Here is a 26,787-nt window from a genome sequence, read left to right on the forward strand (position 1 = left end):
TATGCCTGCACAACTGTCCCCTGGCCCCAGGCGCCCTGTTTGTACCCCAGCTTTTCACAGGTCCTGCCCATCTTGCTCTCAGAGGGAGACAGCGGCCCCCAGAGGGTTAACCGAGGTGGTGCCCCGGCCTGGGGCTGGTCGCAGTTCCAGAATTAAAACGAGGTCAGGCCCTTTCCCAGAGGCAAGCGCCATGGAGCGAGGGAACCAGGGTTCTACCGGAGACACAGCTCTTGTACATTGCGCAGTGCCCTGTTTCTAAACTTGGCATTTGGCTTTGTTTCCCCTCAAGCCCTAAGGAGAGCTGTGGGGACCTAACAAGGCAAGAAATGGTCTCTTTTATCCTGTTTTGGACCTTGTTGTCCTAAAACCTAAAACAGTGGGTTTTATTGTTCCCATTTTTTAGATGAGGAGTCTGAAGTTCAGAGGGGTTAGGAAACACTGAAGCCAAGATCCATACCCAAGACCCATTGGCTTCCAGATGGCTGCTTGGCTCCTCAGATGCTATTATATTCATGTTCTGATGCACAGGCATTCACTGAGCCATACGTATATACTGGGTGCTGTGCCTAAGTTTTTTTTCCCTGTCTACTCTCAATAGGTACAAAACTGTTCTACAGAAGAGGTACGTTGGGAGAACATGTTCTGTCTTATTATCTTGATTAGCCGTGAGGGAAAGAGAGCAAACCTTGACACAGCACTGCCCTGAATTTAAGTCCAGTCTTAGTTGCTATATGATCTGTGCCCAGTTGTCTGGTTTCCATCCAAGAGCCTTGGTTTCCATCTCTGCAAAATGGAGCAGCTGCCCTCCCCTGAGGGACCACTGTGAGCATTTAAGGCAGTAAATCTAAAATACCAAGCATGATTTTTAATTAGATCATCACATGGTGGCTATTTGCTATTACCACTACTGTTGTTATTCATTATTATTATTATATTTATCATGTAGTGCCATACTTCAATATTGCTTCTCATTTGCCCTGCTTGGCCTTTGTCCTTCCCAAGGGCAGTGACCAGACATGCCGTTCTTGGCCCGCGATGGGCATACACTTACTGTATGGGACGTGAATGGGTGGACGAATGAACGAACAAACAGCCAGCGGTTTGGCAGGGCCACTCTGGGGCCAGCTTTGGGATGTGTTCTCTGGAGTCTTATCCTCTCATGTCAGATTTGGGGCTAGGACAACGGTATGCCCGTTCCATTGTTCCCAGATAACATTTCCTATCTTCACGGCACCCACCCGGCCCCCTCCCCTTGTCCTCTCTGACTCCCTTGCAGGCTCTGTGACAGTCTGCCCTGAAGACAGCTGTCATGTAGCAAATACTGCTTTTGTGACTTCCCTTCTCCCAATTAAAAAAAAATTAAGGGCCATTTCTCTCTCTTAACCTTTCATTTTGCAGTGAGGACATAGAATGCATGTTAAATAAAAACGCATTCTGTTTGTCTGGTCCTTCACAATGTGACCTGTGCTTCCTGCTTGCACATCACAACACTTCATTCCATTGGTGAATCTATTCTTACTCCTATTTTACAGCTGAAGAAACTGAGAATCAAAAAGTGCACGGCTTGTTGGTCCTGTTGCTGGTTAGTGAGGAGCTAGGACTAGCACCCAGTGGTTTTCCACAGTGGTTACCCATACGTTGTATTTGTGGGTGCCTTATGCCCTTGCATGCTTCCAGAAAAGTTTTGCGAGATGAGTTTTGCTTTTAATGATCCAGAGCACTTTCAAGTCTGTTGGTTCATTGTGACATGCCAGCTGCCCTGGACGGTGGAGGGAGTGGAGGCCTAATAACACTCACCCTCCAGAAGCCTGGAGAGCTGATGTGACTTGCTTCTGGAGATTACAGAGCATAGTAGTGGCAGAACTTTTTTCTTTGCCATATTTCCCTTCCCTATTGGACTTGACTCAGTTGTTCTCAAACTTGGTTAAATATTGTAATCAGGTGGGGATTTTAAAAAACCCTGATGCTGGACACTACACCCAATAATTCAGATTTAATTAATCATGAGTGGGGTCTGGCTATCAGGATTTATAAATCTCCCCGGGTGATTCTGTTGTGCAATAAAGTTTGAGAACTTATCTGCCTTAGATCATCCCTGATTCCAGGGATGTTAGGAAGTTAACAAGAAATCTGCTGTCAATCCAGAAACTCTATTTCAGACAGTAGTTTCAGCATTCATAAGCAAACCGAGACTTAAACTTACTCCCCTCTGTTTAGATTCATGGGAGCTCACATTTCAGAAGAGCTGGCAATGCTGAAAGAGGAAGCCAGGAGATGCTGGAGATGGGACCAGTAGCAATAGCTGTCATGTCGTGCCCTACCGAGTGTGAGCACTGTTCTAACCACTTTACATGCATTACTTCATCTAATCCACAAGTCAACGACAGCCCTAGGAGGCCTCTGCTGATATTACCCCCATTTCACAGATGAGAAAATGGTGCATGGAATAGATAAGTACTTGCCCAAGATCACATGGCTGGTAAGTAGCTGAGCTGGGATTTAACCACAGGGAGCCTGACCCTCATGGCTACCCTTTTAAGTACTAGTTCTGTTGCCTTGCAAGATGATCTGGGGACAGTGATATACTGGCTCCCATATGGTTAAAAATTTGCTCTCACTGGTTTATCCTCCATGGTGATAATGAAGCTTAGCTCTAACCCATCACTCTACCACTCAAGAGCCTCTATGGCTGCCCATCCTAAACACATTATATAACAGATGCACTTCCTAGCTAGCTGCTTTCTAACCATTCTTTCATAGTCCATGTTATACACATATTCTTAATACTGCCTGAGAGTCCCTTCTCTTTTCTCTGCCTGGTAAACTCCTGTTCTTTTACCTAGCTCCAATATCCTCTACTCTGACTTGCCCAGGAAGAGTCAGTAGTGCCTTCCTCTTTGTTGCCGAAGCTCTTGAACCTGCATCTGTGATTAGATGGATCATAGCCCTTGTTCTCAGGCACCTCCAGTGCACCTTGAGCTTCTTGAGGAGGTGGGCTCTGCCTAACTCAGGTTTTCTTTCCTCTCCTCGTTGTCCATTGCATCTTCTTCAGTAGTGGCCACCTCTCACAGGTATGAGGGCCACCTTTACCTTGTTTTGGCCATAAGAGATGCCCCTTCTTTATCTTCTAAATAGCTAAGGTTTTCTGGTGTCACCTGTGCCTTCCTTTAAGGGTTCTGGGCTTTCAGGTTGCATAATTTGGCATGTTTTCCTGCTCTGGGCTGTGGTTTCTGAGGCATCCTGAGCTGTAGTGGAGACTTGCTTCTCCAGCCTTGGGCTCTGCATGTTCTTGACTCTTTCAAGACCTAGAAGAAAAGAGAAAGAAAGAAACTGGAAAGTTTTGGGGACAGCCTGTGTGAAGAGAGGTTGGTGTCTTGCTTCATGTGTGGCTTGCTTCTGATCTAAGCCATCAGCAGCTGGAGGAGGAGGGGCAGGAAGAGTGGTTTATTAACAACCCAAAGTGAAATATTTTCACCTTCGCATGTGCTTTTAGAGAAATGGCAGCAGTTATTTACTGAGGAGTAGATATCTGAAACTGCCAAGGCCCTTTTAGGGGAGCCTCCCCACGGGTTGCTGAAGGTGGAGGAGCTGTGGGCTTGGAAAGGGGCAGTGTTGTCAAGGCTTTGCCACTGCTGCAGGGAAGAGGGAGAGAAAAGTCACATTTAAAAATGTTTGGTGAATTCAAGGAATTTATCCTACAGAAATACAAGCACAGGTAAAAAAGAGATGGGATGATAGGATCCTCATCTCAACATTGTTTGAAATAGCAAAAGAGGATCCGTAATCTGAACATGCATCATTTAGGGACTGGTTCATTTAAATCCTGGTACATCTTTAAAATAGAATACTATATAGCAGTTAACAAAGAACTAGTGGCTTTGCAGGCTGCTATGCCCCTCTCTTGGAGCTATATTAATTATCGGAAAGCACTGCCAATTTAATTAAGTCAATGTGAAAAAGAAAAAAGGTGTAGAACAGGTACAGGGTATGCTAACAGCTATGGTCATGGCGGCTGCCACTCCTAAATCAGGGACCGGTGCTTCCTCCCCAGGAGCAATTCACACCTGCTGTCCCTGCCCCTTCCTGACCCGTGTGTCCAGGAACCAGGCTGACCCATCAGTGCAGGACCTGGTCTGTCCATTTGCAGCAGCATTGCCAGGGCCAGGCTTAGAGCCAGGTGCATAATGGGTTTTCCCATCAGTCTTTATAAATGAATGAATGAATGAACAAAGGAAAGAACAGAACGGTGTTTTCTTTCCACTTTTTTCCTCTGTCCACTACTCCTTGAATAAGTGTGGCTGGAGTGGAGGCCTTGGGGGGCCCTTCTCCCTCTCCTGACTGCTGTCCCTGGCCTCCCTACCTCTCGCTTGAGATTCTACCCTCTGCAGGCCTTCCTCACTAAGACACTGGGTACAGAGAAAGAAGAGGAGAGAGGGAAGCTTGAAATGGGACTCTTGAGGTTATAGTGTGCTGCTGATATTGTCAGTTAAGTGGGGTAGACCTGACTTATTTCATGAGTTCAGTTGTGTGTGCCGTACAGACCCAGCCGCTGCGATCAGACCCGGTTTTGAACTCACAGAGGTGAGTCCGACCTGTCCGGATTCAAGTCCAAGCTCTGGCATTGCTGGCCGGGTGACCTTGGTTGTGTTACTTTACTCTGCTGAATCTCCATTTCTTGATCTGTAAAAGGAGGCCCAAAAACACTTCCCTTGTGGTTGTAGCGAGTATTAAATGTGATAACACCAGTGAAAGTGCCCTTTGAAGAAAGACAGTGGTGAAAGCGCTTCTTGTGTAGGGAGTGGAGTGGGGAGGTCCCCCCATTGTTCTCAGGTACCTCCTCCTTCCCAGGAAGAAATCCCAACTCCAAGTCAGAATAGGTTATACTTTGGCTCTTACTCTTTTATTCAGTGTACTTCTCTTAGCTGCCCAGGGCTTTCAGCTTAAGCAAATAAATTATCCTGCTCAGCCAGGCTCTGTGTTTTGTAGCCAGCCATATGTTTGAGCTTGATAGAGATTCTTATCAGGTTGGGTAATATAACCCAGCAAGGGATGACATTTCTTATCAGAGGCCCTGAGGAATCAGAGATAGGAGCCTTTTCTTTTCACTGGCCACCAGGCCTCATTGTTAGGGCCTGGAAGGGAGGGTGGAAGGGGTGCCCGGGGCGCCCAGGGTGCAGGGTGGACAGCTTGGGCCACAGTGGGCATTAGCTGGCGCTCATCTCTTTGGATGGCCTTGCCCATGGCCTGCCTTGTCGGAAGTGAGTTGTTTTGAGAGTTCTGCTTTATAGAACCGCAGATAGAGACAGGGCCAGGAAGCGTGAATGAGGGAGGAAGGAGGCAACACAACGATGCTGGAGTAGCTTCCACTAGTGGCAGGAGCCTTTGCGTGCAGGGGGCTTTGCCCGTGGGCAGAGGCAGCCAGGGCCTGGGGATTCTGTCCTATAACCGGTAGGGTGGTGGGCTGCTGGTGAGCATCCACATGCCCCTCCTGACCCACTCCCTACCCTTGTCTGCCCTGGAACTGACCCGTATGGATGCGCCAACAGGTGGTTGCAAGGCAGGGCTCCGGGGCCCCTGGCTTCTGTTGGCAGGCTCTGGTGGAGGGGAGGGCAGGAGGGGAGTGAGGGCCATGTATTTATCCTCCTCCTTCCTCTGTGACCAGTGTAGGTCAGTCTACACAGAGGGCCCTGGGTTTGAATCCTGATTCAAGCACCCTGTTGCTGGATGATATTAGGCAATTCACCTACCCTCACCTTACCTCGGTTTCTTCATCTATGATAAAGGGGGTGACACCGCTTTCCTTGGAGTCCTTTACCTCCCTCTTCTGGCTCTTGGTCTTCTCTGGGCCTCTCATTTGTCCTGGGTACTGATGGAAGTGGCATTGCTGGTAACCCCACAGGGACTTGTCTGAGGTCAAAGGCCACTGCAGACCAGGGTTCCAGGGTGGGGCAGAGGAGATCAGAGGTGACCACATGCTTTGGGGACTGCAGCTTCTGTTGGGGTCATGCACTCGGGACTCTTCTCCTCCTGGGTTTTGGGAAGTACAGCCCTGTCTAGCCCTGCTCTCAGTAACCTTGCTGTCATTAGAAAGAGAAGGGGAAGTGGCTTTTCCCTCTCCCTAGAAAAGTTCCAGCCAGCAGTCTCTGCCACTGTTTCCTTCTGACTCTCCTCGGTGGCTCTCCAGCCCCAGGTTTCATGCTGGATCTGCTGCTCACTGAGTTTTCCTATTTCTCCCTGTCTCCTCCTAAAGACCAAATCCAAATGCTGAAAGCCCAGTTCTGATCATATCCCATTGCAGCTTAGAAACAGTTCAGAGCTCCCTGTTACCTCCAGGCTTGAAGTCTGACTTCTTAGCATGGCTTCTAAGACCTACCTCAATGCCACCCCAGCTGGGGACTCCAGCCTGATTGCCTCCAAACCTCTTGTGTGGGGTGCCGGTCCTGGTAAGCAAGGCTTGTCTTATCCTTTAAGCCTTTCTTCCTATCTTTTTTTTCACTTTTGTGTTTTGGTCCCATCATTTGTCCTGACTTGAGTAACTGAGAGGTACGTGGGCTCAGTGCTGAGTCCAAACCTGGGTTGTTGGCTTTGTGAACAGGGATAAGTCACTGAACCACTCTGAACCTCAGGGTTCTCGTGGGTACAGTGGGCTGAGAACTCAGGCCTGGCTCCAGGATTCTTGTGAGAATTACCTGCCTGAGGGTCTGCTGATGCCTGGCTCATGGCAGGCACCGGGGTGGGGGTGGGGATGGGGGTTCTTCCCTCTCCCTCCCATCATCTGCCCCTCTGATTATTCAGATCCCACCATCCTCAGATCCCATTCGATGGTTTGCTTTGCTTCTAGGTTCTACTACCTGGAAGCAATCATCCCCTGTTGGAAAAACTCCAAGTTATGTGTATCTGGTCAAGAATGGGCCTTGTCTTTTCCACCTGTGACTGTCAGTTCCCTGCCTCTCTCTAACTGCCCAGCATAATGGAAATCCTTCAGGGCATCAAATCTGGGGCATGGAACCAAGGAGATGGAAGATCCATTTGTTCTCTCATCAAACTGACTTTGAGTGAGTACCCTCACTTTATTTGGCCTATGCCTGGAGTTGCAAGGAGATTAGATGGAGACTGTCCTCATGGAGTTTGTCATCCAGCCAGGGGGTTGTCCTGCTGAGAACCTGTACCAGGCCTGCGCTGAGGATGTGGATAAGACATGGGCTTCTCAGAACCTGGTGTAGGGCGCCAGTGTGGGGGGAGTGCTGGTCTCAAGGACAGGATGCAGCTCTTCGAATGGATGTCCCCTCTCTTCTCAGACTGGAGAGGATGGGGTCTCCTCTCAAGGTGCCCACAAGTGACCTTGTTGGGTTATGGGGTGTCCAATCACAGATGTCTCTTGCTGTCTGCACTGGGGCTGCCTGCCTGCCAGGCAGGGCAGGATCTAGGTTGCCAGCCCCTCTCTGTGAATCTGCATGAGGTCTCTTCAGTAAAGGCCTCCAAAAGAAAACTCTGGACCATTTCCACGCTGGTCGATTGTGATGAGGCCTTGCCTGCTAAAGGCATCTTGTCTGCAGCCAGGACAGTGGGTGAGAGCTGGCCAGCTGACCACCCTGGCTTCCCCATGGAGTCTCCCCTCACTGGCCTCAGATGTCTGGGGATGCAGTTGAATTTATTTTTCTTCCAAAGCCAATGCTTTTAACCACGTTACTCCCACCTTCAACATAGACCATACCAGTAGCCTCCAATCTTGACTCCCTGGATTCATGCCTGTCCCTCCAGAATCCTTTCTCCTCTTAGTGAGCAGCACAATCCTTCTGAAACGTGAAATCAAATCATATCTGCCCCACTGAACCACCTAGGCCTTACATTTCTGCTCTTGAAATAAAGTCTCAAATTCCTGCAGTATCTTTGGGAGCTGGCTCTGTTCTTCTCACTCACTATTCTTTAGCTGCACTCACCTGGATAATACAAACCTACCTGTTCCCTTATACCTCAGGGCCTTTGCATGAGTTGTTTCTTTGCTTGAAATGCTCATTCCCTCCATTTTTTCATAGCACTTTCTCATTCTTCAACTCTCCCTATTATTGTCTCCCATTCCACTGTGCTTTACCTTCATAGCATGATTTATAATAATATATTTATTTGCATTTATTTTGTGTCTGTCTTCCTTCATCAAAATTGTAACCCCAAAAGGGCAGATGAGATCAGTTTTGTCTACCCTCGTCATAATAATAAAAGGCAATGCTTTTAATTTTTTTTATATAGCACCTACTATATGCAAGCTACTGTCCTCAGTTCTTCATTTTTCACCAAAGCATTTAATCCTCACAAGGGCCTATTGAGGTAATTACTATAATAACAAATAAGGAAACTGAACCAAAGACAGTTTAAGTCATGGGATCCAGTTCTCCCATATAGTAGACAGTCAAACCAGAATTCAAACCTAGATAGTGGTTCCAGAGTCTACACTCTTAGCTCTCTGCTGGATGCCTTCTGGTGCTTACCAGGGACCCCTCAGAGCAGGTTTTCAGTGAATGTGTGTTATGGGAATCAAAGGTTCCCATCCCATATCTCAGGGGGTCTCACTGCGGTTTCTCCATTGGATGCAGACTCAGCAGCAGGGTTAAGAGGAGAGGACCTGGACTTTGAAATTCAACAGACTTGGATTGAGATCTTGGCTCAACCGTTCACTAATTGGGTAACGTGGACACATTTCATAACCTCACAGAGCCTTAGTTTCCTTGGATCAAAATGGGAGCATGATAGTAAAGGGAAATCAGTAAGGTTAGCTTATGGCCTATGGTGTATTCTCAAAAAGCACCATCTGCTCTTGCTTACCTTTAGAAGTTACTTTTTTTAGGGTAGATCATATCACATCCCCTTTCAGATGAGTGAGGTTAGAGAGGCTTAGAGGTTCAGGAGGGGTTGGCCTTGGCTTGAGTTGACAGTAAAAGGGTCAGGACTCAGGTGTTATAGGACTTGGTGGGGGATGGACTAAGATGTTAACTCATTTTTCTTAGAGACCTTTGAAGAGTCATTGTCTTGAGTTGGAGTTTCCACTGACTTCCAGGGACAGGGCCAAGTCCGGGGTGGAGGGCTTTTGGTGACCCTTTGACCTTCCAAATGACTGAAGGGTCCCTGATTACTTTGTGGCTCTGGGTGGATCTTGAGTCTCTGGACATGGGCTGATTTCTCACCGGCAAGTGCCACTGCCTCCTGCTCCTTGTCGTCTTGGATAGGCAACCTTCTTAACAAGGCCCTGGACAGACCCAGAAATCATTGGTTGGCTTTCTCGCCATCCCAGGAGATCCTCAGTACATGCCCCCAGATAAAATTTCTCTGTCAGGCTTAATTCTGAGCATTGCTTTAAGCTTTTCCTTTCTCCTCATCCTCCTTCCTTCTTGCCTCCTTTTTCCAGTGCTCACGAGTAGTTTGCCATCCTCCTGCTTTATTCCCTCCCTCTCTCTTCCATCTTTCCTCTCTGCCTTTCCTCCTTCCCTTCCTCCCTCCTCCCCTCCCTCCCTTCCTTCCTTTCTTCCTTCTTTCCTCCCTTCCATTAAGTATGCATAGTCTCCTCTCTGGATGTTTCACCACCCTTTTATTTCATTCTGGCCTCCAAATAGATAGCTTCCAGTTGTCAAAAGGACGCAAGTGCTGACATCTTGCAAACTGACCTGTCCTAGAAGTAGATCCAGCACCCTGAAGACAGGGGGGAAAGGAAAAATGGACCCACAGCAGCCATGGACAGTGGACTCATCCTTGTCACTGGACTCTCTTGGCACCTTCTCTGGCCCAGGCCTGACCAGAGAACAGGCCTTGTTGATGAGAGAAATAGCTCAGCTTTGCTGCATTTTTGCTTGGTGACCTTCCTCTGGAGAGTCATGGAGTCTGAGCTTCACCAGCTTGTAAATTAGGTCCAGATTGGGTTTGCATCAGCTGTGTGACTATGGGCAAGTTACCTGATGGCTCTGCCTTGGTTTCCTCCACTGTTAAATGGGATGCTGGCCACGTATCTGTGGTCCCCAGTCTTCCATTCTCCATAATTATACATCCATGCCCTTGCCATGGTCTCAAGGTGGGCGGAGTGCACTTCTTCACCCCTTGACTTCCGTCTTGGCCGTATGGCTTGCTTTGGCCATGGGGTGTTCCTGAGTGGAGGATGGAAATATGTGGATGGTGTTGGGCTTGCCTTCTTGCGTTGGTCTCTCATCGTGAAAACGTGCCTTTTGCAGTCTCCATTCCTCAGGGCTGAGAGATGTGGCTCAGATTGAGAAATAGCACCTTAGACAAACCCTGCCTGGGTGAACTGACTCTTAGCTGATTAGCAAAAATATGAGTGAGAAATAAAGGCCTGCCATCATATGCACCATTTGTGGGCATTTTGATATGCAGCGTTCTCGTAGCCATAATGGGCTAAGACAGCAATCCACACAGTTATTTTAAGGGTTGAGTTGGTTCATGTATTACTTTTCCTGTTACTGTAACAAGTGAGCACATACTCGGTGGCTTAAAACAATACTTACTTATTATCTTACAGCTCCAAAGGTCAGTAGTCTGACCGGGGGCCCCACCGGGCTAAAATCAAAGAACACAGGGCTCTGTTCCTCTCTGAAAGCTCTAGCGCTGAGTCCATTGCCTCCCCTTTTCCAGTTTCTTGAGGTCTCCTGTCTTTCTTGGCTCATTCTCCCTTCTTCCCTTTTTAAAGCCAGCAACACAGAATCTCTCTGTTCTTTTCATCCATACTCACTTTTTCTTCTCACAGCTCTTTCTTTTGCTTCCCTCCTCCATGTTTAAGGGTCATTCTGATGAACTTGGGCCCACCCAGACAATCTCCTTAACCTAAGGTTAGCTGAGTAGTAGCCTTAATTCCACCTGCAACTTTACTTCCCCTTTGTCACGGAACCCAGCCTAGTCATGGGTTCCGAGGATGGTGTGTGGACGTTTTGAGGGGCCCTTGTGTCTTTGGGACAGGTGGGGTGTGGCGTGTGCTAAGTATGCGCACATAATGGCACTCTTAGCAGCCTTCGCTTTCTCAGACGCCGGAGAGGAGACTGCGACATCTGCATGGCCTCTTCAGGAGGGTTTTCTTTTCCTGGAGCTGTTGCCCCAGGAAACATAACCTACCTCCTGTCGCTAAATGGAGACAGGAAGGGAGTGATGTCAGTTTCCCTGCTGGCTTTGGAGCAGCCAGAGGTCCTCTAGGCGGATGGCAAGGCCCCCGAGGATGTGTGACGGTCGCCTGCCCCTTGTCCTCGCTGTGGCCGCGCAACCCCAGGACAGGCTGAGCAAGGAGCGGTGGCCCCTGGCTCCCCGTGCCTGGTGGCTCTGTCCTTGCCCGCGCCAGCTCCCTCTAATCTTCCCGCCTACAGTGCATTACAGGGAAAGGAAAGCTTCCTGTGACTCGATGTGAAGGAAACAGCTGACTTCCTTGGGGTCAAGAAAACAAAGTCCAATGAAAGTGATAACCTCTGTCCATTCAGTTGGGGTTCCCTGGTAATTGAGAGGCTGCTGGGTGACTGCAGGTGACATTCTGAGGTGAGGAGGGTGGGGGTGGGGGGTGGGATGTGAATTCCTGAAAAGGCTAAGTTAGAATTCAGCCTGGGAGAAGAGAGTAAGAAGAGGGTATAAACCAAGAGGAGGAAGGAGCCTGCATTTGGGGCTTTCTCTCAATGACTTACTGTGTCGTCATGGGTAAGTGGATGATGTACTATGTCCCCTAAACCCTTTCCAGTGGCACGGTTGGGTTTGCCGGTCTTTTTCCCCTAGTCAAAGTAGGTTCATACATATGTTGGCAGCCTGCAGGGGAGTCCTGGCCTGCCTTACCTTACCTTTAAAATCAGAGGATTTTAAAGGGCTGAGACCTGGCTTGGCCAAGCTGGGATTGGAAGCAGGACCTCCAGAGGCCAACCCCTTGTGCTTTGTCTACCACATGTGTGGTGCCCAAGCCTGCCCTTGGTCGGGAGCAGAAATTTTAGTGGATCTAAGGTGAAACATGGATTCTTCTTGGGCCACGTCCCAGGCCTGCTGTCTCCAAGAGGTTGACCTAAGAATCTGGATATCTAACAAGTGGCTCCCAGGGTGATTTTAATGGGAAGCCACACTCGGCTGCTTCTGGCCCTGGCAGGTCTCCTGGCTACCTGGACTGCTTCCAGCAGGGCCTTCCTCAGTCTCTCGTTGGTTTGGTTTCCTTCCCTGGCGTGAGAAAAATCAAATGCTTTCTCCGCATGCACAGCCACGATCTCAGAGGCGCGTGAAACCCAGAGCCGGAGTTATATTTGGATTTTCGGTTGTATTTAACTTGCCCACATCATCGGGAAGCGCGTGGGACCCTCGCCTCACCTTTTTGGGCTGAGCTGAGGTCGGGTTTAGGTCTGCAATGGTTGGATTGCCCCAGGCCTCCTTCCCTTTCCTGATGAGCTGATTCCCCCAAAGTACAGCCTCGGGGTGATGTGGCCTCATTGCTGAGGCTTCCCAGTAAGAAAAACAACTGCCACTCATTGAGTATCCGTAGTGCATACATATAGTACACTAATTATTACACTGTGGGAAAGTTGATATTATCCTGAAGGTAGGGGATAATAAATAATTTACAAAAGGTCACAACGCTAGGTTTCAAAGCCTTGTGTACCTTGCTGGAAAGCTCTTTCTCTTTCTCCTGTACCAGAAGGCAATATTTGTTTACTGGGCTGCAGGCCCTAAATACTTACCCTTGGATGTATGTGAAAATCTTGCAGAGAAATTTCGTCCCACTTAAAATGTACAGCTTGTCCTCGGGGAGGGGAGGGGGACACACAGGGCCCAGGAGGTCGGAGCAGCTGCAGTGGTTCTGGCCGAGTTGGAAGGGCCCCTCCGGAGCAAGCCTGGAGTCCCACTCACCCCTGGCTTTCTCGGGCAGCCGTGCAGTTTGTAAGTGTGTTTCCTTCCCTGTGCTCCGGCATGATTTAAATTTCAGGTTGTCGGCCCTCATGGAAAGGGGGTCCCACGTAGACTGTCATCGCCTGCCATTCGCAGTGCTCTTTCCCAAGCCTAGCCCATCCTCACAGCCACCTGGAGAACACATCTGCCTTGGGGATGAGGTAAACAATTATTCAACGTGGTTGAATAATTGGCCTAGTTTCAAGTCCAAGCAGCGGTCTCCCTGCAGGTACCTGGAGCCCTGCTTGAGCTGAGTGCGTGCGACGTGCCGTAGGAAGTGACTGCTGGGTAAATGAACAAATAATCATCCACCTAACCAATCAGTCCACCTTGGGAGTATTCAACTCCTATTTGGGTACCAGTTATTGCAAAGCATTGAATCCCTTTTCCGGGACAATCCCCAACTCCAGGTAAACAAAAGGAAGAGATGACAACACTTCTGTTATCATCTGGAGGCAACCAATTACATGAACTTGCATATATGCATCTCTATGTAGATAATATTGTAGTATACACATTAGTTTGGAAACAGCTTTCTTCCCAAATAATGTGATAAATAAATATCCTTTACATCCACACACGCATGTCTGCTCCTTCACCATTTGGTTGCCTGGAAACCCAGCTTAATCCTTGTTTGGTGAACATGGCAGAGCCCCTCTACAATTTCTAAGTTTCTGAGGCAGACACTTTGGAAGAGTTCAACTCTTTCACTATTGTGAAAAATACAGTGGCTATCCTTATTGTTAAATCTTTGCAAATATATTTTCCTGTTTCATTAGGATAGGTTCCCACAAAACAGACTTGCTGAACTAAGGGTTATGTACCATGCCAGGGTCCCCTCCAGGAAGCAGGGACCAGTTTCTCCTTCCACAGTGTAGGAGATGACCATCTTGCCCAGCCCTCTGCAGCAGGGACTTGCCAATTTCAGCCTCTTCTCTTTGACACTTGGCACAACACCTGCCACATGGCTTTTGTCAGCCTGCGTGTCCCTTCCTCAGAGGGGCTGCTTCACCCCCGTGTGACATGCCTCTCCGAGGCCCCCTCCCAGCCCTTGGTTTCTGTAGCACATATCTCAAATTAATTAAATCACAACTGTGTCATTTGGAGCCAGCCTCGGTGTTTCTGGTTTCCTGTTGTGCCCTGGGGCCCAGTGCTGTATTTTAACTTGGTTAGAAGCAAGGACTCACATCAGAAAGAGCTGGCTTTACTATGGTGCCACCGCTTACCTCACCTGGGTCTTTGTTTTCCCATCCATGAAATGGGGGTCATTCCATTAAATGAAACATGTCCTTGAAGGTGGGACACACTGCTTAGTACCAGGTAAAGGCTCCGCCGTTGTTGCCGAGGTGTAATTAATCAGTGGCCATCAAATGCTTCCTGTGTGCCAGGGACTGTTCTAAGTGCTTCACATCAGGGGTTTGCAAACTGTGGCCTCCAGGCCATATCTGCCCCATGGCCTATTTTTGTGCATCCCACCAGGTAAAAATGTTTTTTACATTTTTTTATGGTTGCAGGAAAATTCCAAAAAGAATAATATTCTGTGATAAATCAAGATTACATGCAATTCGTATTTCACTGTCCATAAATAAATTTTTATTGGAGCACAGCCACCTCCTTTCTTTTGTATATTCATGTTACCATGTCAGAGGTGAGTAGCTGTGATAGAACTCTCTATACTATTGGCCTGCAGAGCCCAAAACATTTACATGAGCCCATCTGATTCTATACAGAGTAGGCTATTATTGACATCATCTGCATTTTATACGTAGAGGAGTAAGGCACAGAGAGGTTAAGAACTTGTGAAGACACACACAGCATGTAAGTGACGGTGCAGGAACTTGGCTCCCAGTGCTGGGGCTCTTACTCTCTCTGCCATAGGGCAAGTGTGTTGGTCTTTACGGTGTCTTAGTTGGCAGGGCTGCAATGACAAATACCTCACAATGGCTTAAACAGTGGGAATTTATTATCTCATGGTTTGGAGGCTAGAAGTCCAAAATCAAGGTCTTGACAGGTCATGCTTTCTCCTGGAGCCCGTGGTGTCCTGGTGCTGGCCTGCCGCATCCTCAGGGGTCCTTGGCTTCCATCTCTGACTCGTCCCATGATTTTGCCTTCTGCTCAGTCCTGTGGCTGTGTCCATATTTCCTCTCCTTATAAGGACATCAGCCAGGTGGATGTAGGCCCACCCTGATTCAACATGACCTCATCTCCATAGGGTCTTTGACAATCCTATTCACAGAGGAGTCCGCACCTTAACTCAGGATGGTATCTGCAAAGGTCCTCTTTATGAATTGGTTCACGCTCACAGACTAAGACTTTAGCCCACATTGTGGGAGTCTTTGATTCAATCCCCGGCAACAGGTGAGGGGCGTGTGGCGGGAAGGGATAAAATCATGCACTGAGTGGGAGGTCAGAACAGGCGTTAGCCCAGTGCCTATTCTTGGCCTTTTTTTGAGAATGGGCGTGCCCACAGCGCCAGCCTCCTGGAATCACCTGCTGAACGCATGGAGGCATTCGGTGTGTCCTTAACCTGCAACCACCTGACAGCAGGAGACAGCATGGCAGAACAGCTGCTGTAGTGTGCTTCCTGCTACATGCAAGCTCAGTAAATGTGGAATGAATGAATGAATCTGATGAGTAGGTTCTGGCCTCTGAGAGTTTACACTCTAGAGAAAAGGCAGGCCCCCCTGGGAAAAGCAGTAAACTACAGGACCTTAAGGAAAGTGGGCCTTTCTGGACACCACTTGTGCACCCAGGTGCCGTGGGGCTTTTGAGCCACGATGCCTTACGCTTCGGCAATTACAATTTCACTGAAGGAAAATTGCTGTCTTTTCAACTTATCATAACCGGCTCCACTTCCGTAATCCTCCTTGTTTTTTGTCTTTTTTTTAAAAGTAGCTTTATTGAAATGTAGTTCATATACGGTTTAATTCACTAGTACATAATGTAATTCAATGATTTTTAGTATATCCATGGAGTTATACAGCTATCACCATGGTCAATTTTAGCACATTGATGAAAATGTAAACTTTAATTAAAAAAAAACAACCCTATTCTTTCCCTCTAGTTCTTGGTGACTGCTAATCTTTCAGTCTGTATAGACTTGTCCATTCTGGACTTTTTATATAAAATGGAATGATACGATGTTTGTCCTTTTATGACATGACTTAGCACAACGCTTGCGAGGTTTGTTCACGTTGCCGCATGTATCAGGGCTCCACGCCTTCTCCTGGCCGAAAAACAGGCCGTTGTTTGGTACACCACGTCTTGTTTACCCATTCATCTGTTGTTGGGCATTTGGGTTGTTTCCACTTTTTGGCTATTATGAATAATGGTGCTGTGAACATCTGTGTACAAGTTTTTGCGCGGATGTGTCTTGGTTCTGTACCTAGGTGTATACTTGCTGGGTCCTATGGTAAATTTTTGAGGATATAATATCCTTTTGAGGAACCGCCAGGCTATTTTCCAAAACACCTGTGCTATTTTACATTCCCGCTAGATGCTGCCCTTCCTTGCTTATAGTTCTTGCTCATCTTTCAACATATATCATGATTCCATTTATAGGAATTCTTCAAACGGGGAAAGATTAGCTGATTGGTGATAGGAGTCAGCGCAGTGCTTGCCTCAGGAAGAAGGGCAGAAATGACTGGAAAGGGCACAAGTCCACTTCCTGGGGGAGGGAAATGGTCTGTTTCTTGGCATTTTGGTTTACTTCTCCACTGGCATTTGTCAAAATCCATCAAACTGTTCATTTAAGGTCTGGGCATTTTTCTGTGTGTAAATTATGCTTATATGTGTAGATATATATAGGCATTACACATACACACACGAAATAACTCAGATGGGAGAGAAACAGAAAAAAACAATCTGACTGCATGACTTGCTGCGTATCTTACTGTCCTTCTAAAGGCTCGTAGTTGACCTGATTGACTGTTTCTCCACCTGGAGCCTTGTTGCCAGCTGGGGGAGGCCGGGAGGTGACCAGTGGATGCCTGGAAGAGGGTGGTGTGGCACCCTGGACAGCACACCTGCAGCCTGCGTGGAGGTGGGGAGAGCCTGTCCCAGGGCCTTCCACAGAGTGCAGCTGCATTTCTCTTTGGCATTAAGATAAACTTTTTAGTCAATTTCTCTTCTCAGTTTCTGCAAAACCTCTTCTCCATTTTCATGTATGGGGAGGAGGAAACCAACCCGATCTTTCTAGTACACTTTTTCAGGCTGCATCATCCACTGAACCCAGCCTCTAGCTTGAACACTCTACAGCTCTTCCTAAATGCATCAGTGGCAGATGAACAGACCACAGGAGACAAGCAAATAAAAATTAGTGAAACATCTTCCCTCTCTCCTCCTTGTAGACTCTGCAGAGACTTATGAATTGACATTAGGGTGGCGTAAGCATCACTAATTAGTCATGTTGACTTTTAAAAAGTCGATATGATATTTTAGTTAAAGTTGCAAAAAATGTATCACTTTATTTGTAGGCAAGAAAAAATATTTACTTGACTAATTAAAAGCTTAGAAGTATAAACAACACAAATCTTTTGGGGAGGATGGGATTGTGCACAGTATTTTTCTTATCTGTGTTGACCTTTTCCAACGACCATTTAATGCTTGTGAATTAAATTATTTGTTAAAGAATTTGTTTTCTCACCAAGTAGAGAGATGAGTTTCCTAGGTGGCCCGCCCTCTAGGACAGACTCCCCTTCCTTCCTCCTCCCCACACACATGCTTCCAGCTTAGAAACTCGGAGGGGGCCTGCATAATTGAACCTGATCTTTGGGGTTAGCCAGCTCAGGATTCAGTACCTGGCTTTGCCACTTACTCCCCACATGACTTTGGGAAAGTCGCAGGTGTCTGAGTCTTGGTTTCTTCATCAGTCGAATGGGACTGATGATACTCTCCCTAGTGGATTGATGTGAGACCTACATAGGAAAACCCAGACCATTGTACTTGACTCTTTGTACCCATCTGCTCCTTCTTTTCCAACCCTGTTCCTGATACCTCGGAAGCAGCCCTCAGTCTTCCAGTCTAGATGGCTTCTGATGGCTGGGCTGCCTCTCTCATCATTGCAGCAGCTGAAATACACATACACTTACTGTTTGGTGTGTGTATGCGTGTGTACGCACAAATGCACACTTGCACACATTTGCTAGTGAGATGAAACAAAATGTCCCCTGCCTGCCACCCAAGCCCTGCTGTGGAAGAGTTAAGACTGCTTGTGGAGGAGCCAAGACCTATCATGAACCAAAAGCTATTACCAGTTGCAGTGAACACCTGTGTGATGGTGCTATTTCTGTTTCGGTCTGCAGTACCTGTCTCTGGCAGCAGTGGCTTTGGGCTTCAAGCAGTCTGTCTGCTACATTGGAAACGTGAACATTTTTTTGCAAATTTTGATAGTGATTATGAATGAAACCCCAAGCAGAGAATGAGTCTGATATTCCGGAGCTGGAGAAGGAGCTCAGCAGAGGGTGACTCATGGTTTTGCAAAGTGTATTTACTCTGGTGGAACACACAGGGCACACGTGTGCAAATGAAGATTTCATCACATGCAAAACGCAAGCCACACGCTGTCCTCTCTGTTTCGTCCTTCTTCTTCTTTGGTCACCTTGGAACCCTCCTTCCTCTTCCCTACCCTCTTTGTTCTGCTCCTTTTTATGACAGTGGTTTTCAAACTTCAGTTTGTAAATGAAGCTTTGGGAAACTTGCTGAAATGCAGATTCCTAGATCCCACCACTGGAATTCCTGATTCATTGTTTCTGGGCAAGGGCCCCACTGCATTTTAGCAGACCCCACTGCATCTTTAGCAGACATCTTAGCAAGGTCCATTGGATCATTAGGTGCTGTGAACAGAGTGTCTGGGACCTATTGGTATGTTAAAGACCCACAGACAAGTTTGAGAGCAAACGTATAAAATTGTTGGTTTAAAATGAGGAAAATGAAACCAAAAATAAAATTGGAATAGTAATAGATAGTTATACAACTTTATGTCAGCCTCTCAAGTGCAACTCAAATTTGTACAGTTATATAAGAATAAGCTTTTAATGAGGGATATGGGTACTTCTAGGGTATTTAAGATGCTGTGTACAAGGCCTACAAAAGTCCTAAGCGTCCTGGCTGCTGTTCTGAGAAATAGGGACTGGATGGCATTTAGATATGGAAAGAACCTTAGAAATGTTTTTCTTCACCGTGTCACCATCAGGGAAACCAAGGCCAAGAGATGGAGTGTCATGGTCAAGGTCACATACAAAGTTCCTGATAAGGTCAGACGAGAGCAACTCCTGGTCCAGGGCTCCTTTCCTCCCCCTCAGCTATCTCTTCTTCATCTTTCTTTACTTTGGCTTCTCTTCTCTTCTGTCTTATGTCCTCGGGCCAGTCTGAAATTCACCCTGCGCCCTCGGGAGAGGAAAAGAAGGTGGCAAGGGGGCACTGAAACCTTTAACCAAAGAGCTTTGCATGAGACAAGGCCAGTCCTCAGCTGAGCAGCCAGAAGTACTGAATCACCTCACTTCAGGCTGAGTCATCAAAGCTGGCCAACTAGCAGCCATCGCGTACCGACCATATGCTGGGCTTTGTTGTGCATAATGGGGTAAGGCAATGAGGGGAGCCAATGGTGCCCTTCATTCATTCATTCACCCCCTCATTCATTCAAACATCTATTGAGTTCCTACTTGGTGCCTGGTATTGTGACCCAGGCAGTTCTAATGGGGGCAACAAGCAATAAACAAGATGCCAGATCCATCAACAGTGAAGGTATTTCAGACAGTGCCAAGTATTAGGAGGAAAATGAAAGAAGATAATGCAATGGAGAGTGACCAGGTGCAGGGCCTGGTGCCTGGCAGTGGTCCTTGCACCCGTGTTAAATGGCCTCTAAACACCCACAGAGACCAGCGACAACACCTGTAGCCTGGCTCACTTAGCCTGGTAGTATGGTCTTTAGATTTAGAGACCTGTGGCCTCTGTGAGCATGGACATCCTTGAGGTCAGACAGTCATGCTAATGTTATAGCTGGCTTTACAAACTGCTTGACAGTTTGAAGTGTTTTTTATATATGCTACGTCCCTTAGTCACCATAGCATGGCTATGAAGTCGGTGCTATGAATATCTTGCCAGTTTACAGATGATGAAACTGAGGCCCAGGGAGCCGAGTAACTTGCTCAAGTTCACATGGCTAAGGAGCAGGGTTCCTGGGATGTGCCTTGTCTCTAGAACCTCGTGCTGAACCACTGTGCCTTTTGGCCTCTGAGATTGCTCCTACCTCACTTGTGTGTTGTAAGGAAGCCATCATAATGTCAGAGGAGAGCATGAGCTTTGGAATCAGCTCCATCCCTTGCTATGTGGGCACCTCAGCCTCTTCAAGCCCCAAATTCCTTGTTTGGGAAATGGGGTTAAGGATACCTAACTCATAGGTTTGTTAAAAGTGTCTAAGAAAATGGTACTACTTTAGGTGTTTGGTGCTCAGTAAATGAGTAAGAACATTTTCATATACATATTTGTGGGTTGAATGAATCAATGGCAAATCCCTTGTTCCCTGAAAGGTGGCAGACTTAGGTCATCATTTTTTTCTGACTCTCTACCTTCCAGAGAATAGAATTACACTTTTTTACCCCCAGGGACCAGTTTTGGCCAGTGACTTGAGTAGAAGTGGCATGTGTCATTGCTGGTCCTTGCATTTAAATGCTAGTGGGAGACTTTCAGGAGATCTCTTTCTCTTCTGCCATGGTGCCTGGCAATGTTTTGCTTTGGGGCTGCCCACCTGCCCACCAGCCTGGTCTCCAAGCGAGGTTGGTGTTAATGCTGAGCTGAGTCTCTGGTAGACCAGTGGAGGTCATGTAGCCTGAGTGAACAATTGATCTTTGCTGTTTGAAGCCATGAAATTGGGGATGTGTGTTAGTGTAGCATAACATCATCATTACTGACCAATACAACCTGGAAGTCCAGTAGGTTTGCACCATCACCCTGGATCAATTGGTAGGGGCTGATTAGAGCTCGGAGGGGAAGTAGTTCTGAGGTCCTCTTTGGGCGCAGTGGGGAAGTGGGCTCTGATGGATTGGTGAGGCAGCCCATGCTAGCAGGTGGGACACGGCAGCTCTGGGACCACAAGCCCCTGCTCCCTACTTTAATTTTTGGAGGAACTACCTAACTGGGTTCTTTCTGTAGCCTGCTCTGAGTGCTATCCCCAGACACACGTCCCCAACAAACTGCTCTCTTTGCCTCCATTGCTTTGTACAGGCTTCGCCCCTCTCCTTCCCAGCACAGGCTCCTCTGCCTGACCTTCAGGGTCCTTAAAATTGTGCCCCAACACCACCCTCCCAGGACTCCCAGATGCCTTCTTTCTGTTCTAGTGACTGGCCACCCAGCACTCTTCCCTACCTCTAGCCCCCCGCCCCCGCCCCATTGCCACCCTTTAAATTGGGCACCATCCGCAGTGACCCTGCTCTTTCTGCCCCGACCAAGCAGGGCCCAAGCTCCATTCATCTTTTCTTATGTGTTTTCTTATCTTACATTTAATTCCTCATTATCTAACATTGCTCATGTTTGAGTCTTGGCTCCCTAACTAGGTTATCCAATCAAGAAGTGGCCCTACCTTGGCTTTGTAATTCTTCACCACAATGTGTTGGTGATAACAGGCGCCGGAGAAATACGTTTGCAAAGAGTTGGTTGAATTGGTGGGGGTGGGGATGGGGGTGGGGGTGGGGGTGGGGCACTGGGGACAAAGCAAAGCCACCATGGGTGGGCTCTCCTGCGCCTTCCTTTCCCTGCCCCGTCCAGTTCTCCCATATCCCATGCAGGTCTTTCCTTCCATTGCTAGCACAGTTTCTAAGTGTTTATGTCTGCTCCCTGAAATGTTATACTTCTCATCTCTTGCTCATTCATTCATTTATTCAAAAGGCAATTCTTGAAGCAGTTCGTCTCTCACGAGTCCGTCCAGCACAAGCCCTGTGGCAGAAAAGTACAGTATATCTCGGCAGGACGTGTCTGAAGGCAGTGGGCTTTGCTGGAGCACTCATGTCTCCTGTGTGCAGGACGGTGTTCCTTGCACAGGATACATTTAGGAGCAAAATTAGGAACAAAATGGACCATAGCCAGACGGGCTCTTCCTGCTCCAGGATTTTACTGACCAGGCGTCCAAAGCACCCAAAGGCATGGGGAGGAGCTTGTGGCCCCAAGAAGAGTGCTGCCAATCTGTGGTGCGGCAATTGCATGCTACATTGTGCCTCTTGCGATTATGGAAAAATTATATATAAAGAGCTCTCATTGGAAAAAATGAAGCATTTACCTCCTTGGGGTAAGAAGAGTGTGAGAGTTTCTGCTTTTCCTCTGTCCTTCCGTCCCCTCCCCTTTCCTTTTGTCTTCTCTTTTTGGTTAACCTCCTTATTCAGTTAATATATATAGACATTGCTGTAGAGGAAAAAAAAAGCAGAGATGTGCATGTGAATTTATTGGGCCCCGTGTGCCCTTGGACTGGTGTCACCTAAAGGCCCGAGGCCTGGGCGGTGCCCGGTGAGGTTAGCTGCACCCACAGCCCAGGGCTGGGGCAAGGTGAGCTGGAGGAAGAGGGCAGCGTTTCCCTCCCGTGGGATCACATGGCCCCGTCCTGCTCTTTGTCCCCACTTGTCCCTCAGTGCTGGGCGCTTCGCCCGCCAGGTCTCGTTTAGAGCTCGTTTGAATCGTGCAACGCAGGAGATGTAAGAGACCCCAAGTCACGGTTCTGCGGACAGCTGCATCCTCAGGGACCATCGCCTGGTGTCACCAGATCAACGAGGTGCCTTTGACGGCTCCACTGGGCCCAGTGCCCCATCAGAATCTCTGGGTTTCTCTTTTCTGCTACGGCAGGAAGTGCCAGGCAGGTGAAAGGGATCCTCCAAGCTGCAGCTGTCTTCTATTCGGAAAGGAAAACATCCCCATTCGTTGCCAGTGGGCTTCCCTGTCGTGTGTACCTGGCCATGGTGGGCCAGGTGACCTGCCGCGGCTGATCCCAGGCTGGGATGTCGGGGTTTCCCAGGCCAGGGCTGAGTCCCCCTGCTGCAGGCTGAGCGGGCGCCTCTCTGAGTCCGTGGCTGTCTACCCCGAGCCTTCTTTTAACAAGGAGGAAGACAGTGATGGTGGACTGGATTTCTAATTCTGCCAAGCTTTGAGAGCAGGCCACCTCTTGCTTCCCAGGCCTCGTCCCCAAATCTGTTTGATTAGCCATCTGCAGAGAATTTCAGAGGCGGCGAGCCAACAGGGTCATGTCCATTCCTTGGGGGGTTAGATACATCCACTCGTGGAAGTTGCCATGCCTCTTGCTAAGTGCCATCAGACCCTTTCCTGCCCCAGCTGCACAGCTAAGGTTTCCTCCTGCCTCCCCCCGAACCCCCATGAGAACTTAAAGACTAAAGGGCAGAGCCTCCAAGCTCCTGCCCTGTGCCGTGATTTGGAGGCAGAATGCCAGCTGCGGACAGGTGGGAGGGACACCTGCCGGGGACTAGCCCCACCCCCAGACAGCACCTGCCCCACCTCGTCAGCCACGTGGATACTTTAGCAATCCTAGTGTTTCGGACTAACCACAGGAATTAATTTTTAAACGCTACCTAATAGTTCCAATTTGTTGATCACTTTGTCTATGCCAGGCGGCTTGGTAAACACTTTATTCTATGGTTTCATATAAGCCTCCTGACAGCCCTGTGATGCGTCAGTGCTTTGGCACAGAGAGGCTTCTCTGCTCTCTGGCTAAAGCATAGGCTCCTAACTCAGCCACCTGTGGAATCCCAGTCCCAAGGCTTATTAGCTGTGTGGCCTAGGGCGAGTTACTCCACCTTTCTGATCCTCAGTTTCTCTTTTGTACACTGGAATAGTAACAGTATATTTGGGACCCTTGATGAGTTAATTATATTGAGTGCTTAGAATAACACTAGCTTAGAGCGCCCATGTAACTCCCACTGGATAAATGTTAACTGTTGTTGCCATTTTAAACAACGAAGCAACTGGGAGGCTCAGAGAGGCCCACGGCTGTGAGATAGCTAGGAACAGCAGCAGGGCCACAATTTGAATCCAAGAGTTTGTGCTCCAAAGCCAGGCTCCTGCCCATTCAGCTCCACCAGCGTCGGCAGTGCCCCAAGGGAAACTGGTGTTATTCTCCTCCTCGGTAGAATCAACTTTCAGCGAAACACCCAATGATCCTTTTTGTAAAGAAAGTCTCCATTCACCAACTACAAAGACATCGGACAACCCTCCCCTCACCTGTTAGTGGCTGAATTGATTCTGGAAGGTGGCTGGGGACACAGAAACTGTGATGTGAAAGGAACCTTTTGCACTGGGTCAGCAGCGATACAACACTCAATTCCTGGTTCCACCACTAAACTTTGCTGAGCCTCAGTTTCCTCATCTCTAAAATGTAGTTTTTCTGTTTTCTCCCAGTAGGGATTTAGGAAGGCTTTATAAACAGCATAGCCAGGGCTGATTATTCTGGAGTTAAGGTTTTAAATGCTACCTTATATTTTGTCTCTTTTCTCAATTCCTAGCTATACATGCTCAAAATAAAGAGTTGTGTCCCTTGAGTGACACGTTTTAGTCGCTGGAAGGTTTTGGAAACCAGGCTTTCAGAATCTTCTGGAAGAGGCTTTTCCTTTTCCCATTGAAGCCAAATGGACTGAAGTCAGGCACCACTGAAGTTTTCTGATTGGGTTTTCTGTTCTATGTATCTCTTGATTTGGGGGAAATGAACCAGGCAGCTGTCTGATGCAGGTGACATTTGTCACTGCCATTTCTCCCCCTGGGCGTTCCCAGATGGGGGCATGCTGTTGGGTGCCAGGGGCCCAGTGGACAGCTGAATGAAGGACCTCAGACTCGGGTGGCTTTTACAGGGCCCGTGGCATGGCAGCATTTCCTGGGAGGACATCTGAACTTGGCTACCTTTAAAAATATATATTTCCATTTCCTCCTTCATTTTTTCCTCTTTCCCTTCCTGCCTCCTTCCCTCCATCCTTCCCTCCCTTCCTCATAGGGAAGACTCTCACACTGTTGAAACTTCAGAAGGTTCAGAGAGGTATACAGGGAAATTTCTCCCACTGTTCCTGTTCCTTAGCCGAGAGGTTCTCCTTCCTGGAGACGAGATGTTAGAGAATGTCTCATCGCCCATTCGAGACAGTCTATGCACATACAAGATCCCTGTGTGTGCATGTGTGTAATTTTTTTTTTATTGTTGTTTGAGATTGATAGATTGAATTGCATACAGTGTATCCAGCTGTGTGATTTAGGCCATGGTCACAGATGAGGCAACAATCTGTGGTGCCTTCCCATTTCCTTCTGAGTTTCTTGACCTCCGTTGTCATCTGCTCTTTGCCCTCTGCTGCCATCACCCTCTCTGCACACAGGTTCTGTTCCGAGTGCAGCAGTGGTGAGAGGGGGCGTGAGGAGTGCAGAGGGACGCGGGGTGTGTCTTCTGTGATGTCTTTGCCGTGGACTCGAGTGGTGAGCCGTTGCATGGGTGGAGGGCCCCAGTGTGGAACCCTTGGCGTGAGGAGGTCGCTGGGCTCTGCCAGGACTTCCCCCTGTGCGGTAGGAGGCTGGAGGGCAGGACATGCTGGCAGGACATTCTGGAAACTGCCCTCTGGGCAGCCCACATCTCCTCCAAGGCAGCTTTATGAACACTCTCTCGATGTGCAGAACCGGCTGCAGAATCACCCGCATGAGAGATTGCCAAGGATGATGTTTCTCTCATTTGAACCTCACGCATCTTTCTGGAAGTCCTCATGAAATACAGATTCTGGGTCAGTGAGTGAGAGTCTGTGTTTCCAATGAGGTCGCTGGGCAATGCTGATGCTGCACGAGCCTCATTCTGAGAACTCAGCCCACCTCCCCCCGCCTCCCCACACCACACATTGTACCAGGCACGTCTGTAGAATTCTAGATTGCTTTTGCACGTTTACTGGCTCAGTTACTGGCTAGAACTTTAACATCCTTTGTCACATTTAATCTTGCTGATAATAACCCCCACCGTTTTTTTGGAGAGGACGCTGGTACTCAGATATGTTAACTTGTCTGAAAAAAACAGATTTTCCAAAACTGGAAAACACCTTTGTACTGATAATGAATGGATTACATGGCAAGCGTCATTTTCTCCCCATCTTGGCTTCTCCTTTTTAGGAGACTATGAGGAACCTGACATGGGGGTGGTCCCACGAGAACGGTGACCCAGAGAGAATTCAATCCCTTTCCCTGGAGACTAGAAGTCATATGAAATTGCACAAGGGAATCTAGTAAATTGCCATAATTTCTTCCACTTAGGAGCACACATTTCCTTCTTGCCATCCCTTCTCTAGTAACACATGAAACATTTTACCAGTCATTTGGTCACTACTGAGCTATCTTCATTTAATGTGGTTTTGATGGGGTATTTGGTTTGGAAATTTTATTTTCATTTAAACTTACTTGTTAAGCAGTATTGGTTTTGAAAGGATTCCATTAGGATGGCTAATTATCTAGTAGTTGCTACAAAGAGATATTTGCTCTTAATTTCAGCTCTTCGGTAATTCACATCTAATGCTTTATATTTTTCACCATGGAGCTGTGTGCAACCATCTTCCTCCAACACACCAGACTTCTCATGAGTTAAATTTAGAAATCCAAATCAAAACAGCAATGTTGGCTAAGGCTGTTCTAGTCTAGCAGAGTAAACCATATGTACTGATAAAACAGCCAAAGATTCAGTGCCTTTAAAAAGCAACGAAACCATCTCTCTCTGTGGATGTTAAATTTTTGTGAACTGCTAACTGTCCTCTTTACTGTTGTATTCCTTTGTGAACTCTCTCTGAGGTCAAAGACAATTGAAATTCCCTTAAAATAACCCAAAATGTGTCCGTTGTTACGCTACTGTGGTGGCCATTTTGTTTCAAGATGGTGGGCCTTGGCCAAATG

The 26,787-nt window shown here is 47.9% G+C and overlaps 1 long non-coding RNA gene across 2 annotated transcripts in view; it reads left to right on the forward strand.

The window, feature by feature from the left end:
* LOC143689047 (uncharacterized) overlaps positions 1–11,498 on the forward strand; it is a 213,150-nt gene extending 201,652 nt beyond the window's left edge. Inside the window, exons 6-7 of one of the 2 annotated variants that reach the window (XR_013178497.1) lie at positions 404–2,479; positions 6,842–11,498. This is a non-coding gene — a long non-coding RNA (uncharacterized LOC143689047). The remainder of the gene's footprint in view (positions 1–403; positions 2,480–6,841) is intronic. The other variant, XR_013178496.1, reaches the window with a different exon arrangement.
* The last annotated feature ends 15,289 nt before the right edge of the window (positions 11,499–26,787 follow it).

This window comes from Tamandua tetradactyla, chromosome 6 (assembly GCF_023851605.1).
Source record: "Tamandua tetradactyla isolate mTamTet1 chromosome 6, mTamTet1.pri, whole genome shotgun sequence".
In the NCBI taxonomy this organism is placed as follows: domain Eukaryota; kingdom Metazoa; phylum Chordata; class Mammalia; order Pilosa; family Myrmecophagidae; genus Tamandua; species Tamandua tetradactyla.